This window comes from Ricinus communis, chromosome 9 (assembly GCF_019578655.1).
Source record: "Ricinus communis isolate WT05 ecotype wild-type chromosome 9, ASM1957865v1, whole genome shotgun sequence".
Lineage (NCBI taxonomy): Eukaryota > Viridiplantae > Streptophyta > Magnoliopsida > Malpighiales > Euphorbiaceae > Ricinus > Ricinus communis.
Genome location: NC_063264.1, coordinates 19253296 through 19256137, shown reverse-complemented (window position 1 = coordinate 19256137; position 2842 = coordinate 19253296). Strand labels below are relative to the sequence as shown.

General features: G+C 37.4%; 1 non-coding gene across 1 annotated transcript; it reads left to right on the top strand.

Annotated features, from left to right (window-relative positions):
• The first annotated feature begins 234 nt into the window (after positions 1–234).
• Positions 235–342, top strand: LOC112535026. The gene has a single exon (XR_003079232.2). It is a non-coding gene; the product is annotated as a small nucleolar RNA R71 (small nucleolar RNA).
• Positions 343–2842: the final 2500 nt, after the last annotated feature.

Genomic DNA, 2842 nt, shown 5'->3' with positions numbered 1-2842 from the left:
TCCACCTGAGCTGCCAAGGCTATTGTAGAATCTAACTGGTTAACCACTCCTTGCTTGACTGGCCGACTCCTAGAGGATTGCCACTGGTAGTTATTCATGACCATCTCCTCTATTAGATTTTGCGCCTGCTCTGGCATCTTACTGTTCAAGGTCCCACCTGCTGCAGCATCTACCATCTACCTAGTACCGAGATTCAAACCGCTATAGAAAGTTTGAACCTGCATCCATACTAGTAATCCATAGTGCGGGCAACATACTCTCGTCATCCTTGTACCTTTCGCAAGCATCATACATGCTCTCGTCATCGAATTGTAGAGAAGAAGATATGTCATTTCTCAATTTAGCAGTTTTAGCAGGAGGAAACTACTTATATAAGAATTTTTCAGCCAAAGAACTCCATGTCGTAATAGTGTTGGCTGGGAGTGACTGCAACCATCTCTTCGCTCGGTCCTTCAAAGAAAAAGGAAACAGCCTCAACCAAATGGCATCATCAGTCATTCTATTTATCTTGAAGGTATAACAGATCTCCAAGAGTTGGCTATATGAGCGTTTGGGTCCTTGCTCGGCAGTCCCCCACATTGCACACCATTCTGGACCATTTGTATCACGTTTGGCTTTATCTCGAAGTCATTGGCTGCTACAGGTGGTCGCACTATACTCGTCTCTGTCCCTACAAGAGAAGGTCTAGCAAACTCATACATTGCCCTATTTTCATCCGCTGGTTGTTGTTGTTGTCTCCCATCTCTGCTGGTCTATTCGCAGAGGCTTCAATCACTATTCGCGCTTCCTCTTCTTCTTTCATACGCTTCCTCAAAAGATGGAGGGATCGCTCTGGTTCAAGAAGAGGGTCTATAGTGTAGGATTAAAGCTCCTAATCATAAACTACCTGAAATTAAGAGGAAGCAACCAAAGAACACAGAAAAGAATAGAAGAATAAAGAATCAAAAGAATCAAAAGATAGAAAATATAAAATGGCTAGAGTAATACAAACACAAATTCACTCAAGTTCACGCAAAGGGATTCCCCGACAACGGCGCCAAAAACTTGATGAGCTATTTATGCACCTACAATCTAAGGTAGTGAACCTATCGATGCAGACTAGCACTAATGGCGAGTATCAAGGTCGTATTCTCGGGAAAGGGAGAGCCTAGAACTACTCCAGCATCTTATGTTATCTAACCTTAAATAATAGTGACGAAGTTACTAATCTATGACTATGCAAGCTAAATGATTAGCTAAATGCCAAACAATCTACAAAGATTTAGTGAAACAATCAAGAAAAGAAAGCAAACACGAGGGGGAGCTAAGCTAATTGAATTTTATCAATGGTAGAAATTAGATTGATTACCAATGGTGATTATTCGTGAGAATCTAAATGATAGAATCTCTTCCTAACAATTGATTTTAGGTTAGCCTTAAGATTAATCCACTGCTATTAAGAGTTGTTAATTCTTAATCCGGCTAGTTAATTACTCTTATCTCTAAATGATCATTAATAAGTTCTTGCTATTCAAATTTCCAACTACTAAATGAATTTCTCAATTACAGAAAGCAATCTGAACAACACAATTAACAACGTCTCATGAATAATGTGATATCTTGTTAATACTAAAAGCAAGAAGACTATAAGCATTGATAATCAAAATTTCATAAACATAGAGGCAATCCCACAAACAAATGAACCCCAATGGGTTCAACAGCTCTAGCTACTCATGATAATGAATAAAATAAAATAAAGAACAAATGCAAAAGAGAAAATTGGAAACATGTACACTGTTCTTCTTCAAATCAGATGAACAGTCCTAAATCTACAGATCTAAATAATGAATCTCGAATTGCCTCTTGAATGCCTCAAAATCCACTCTTGATCTTCAATGTGATGCTTTAACCACTGAAATTCGTCCTTCAATATGCGAAATGGTCTCCCAAAGTCGAACGTCGAAGTCTGGAAAGAGGTGGCTTGCGTGCATATATGAGATCTAAGGTCAGAAAAATCGAACCTCACAAAAGAAATCGAATTTGCCTATATAAATATCTCAGCACGGCCGTGGTCAAGTCCGCAGAGTCTAGACCGTGCTTAACCTTCGAGTCCCAAAATTAATCCTTTACTCCTCGACCATGCCCTCACTAGTGCTGAGCCACCATGGGCTGTGCTAGAGACCGTGGTAGCCTAAGATACCGTGTCGAAAGGCTATATTTGAGGATCAAATGTCAATAGTTCAGCACGGCCATAGTCCAGGCCGTGCTCAATCTTCAAATGCTAGCCTTTGTTCAATTTTGATGGATTCCGGTCCGTATTTGTACCTATCGCCCTCAAATACTGATAATCTCCATCAATGATCACCTGAAACATAAAAGGAACTAAAACACAAGTGATTCTGGCATAAAATAAGATAACTATGCACAAAAATAGAAGTAATTGGGCATATAAACATGTGTAACTCAATGCATACCATTACCTAACGTATTTTCGTCACTAATCCCTTTTTAATCTCTCGCTATTAGAGATGAATTGGATCCATCACTAATTTTCCATTGCTAAACTGTAATATTTTAGTAGTTTAACTATGTTATGATGATTATGACATAGAACATAATATATAAGATCACTTGCACTAGCTATGATTAGATTATTATTTCTCGACCATTTTATTTCACATGGAATTAGTATCTCTATTTTTATTTGTATATAATAAGCTATCGGGTAGTACTATATGCAGTTAGATATTATTATATTTGATTCTTATATTTGTGAGATGAGAATTTATTATCCTTTCAATGATATATGTAAAAGAATACTATCATCTTATTCTAATTTTATATGGAATTTATTTAATATATT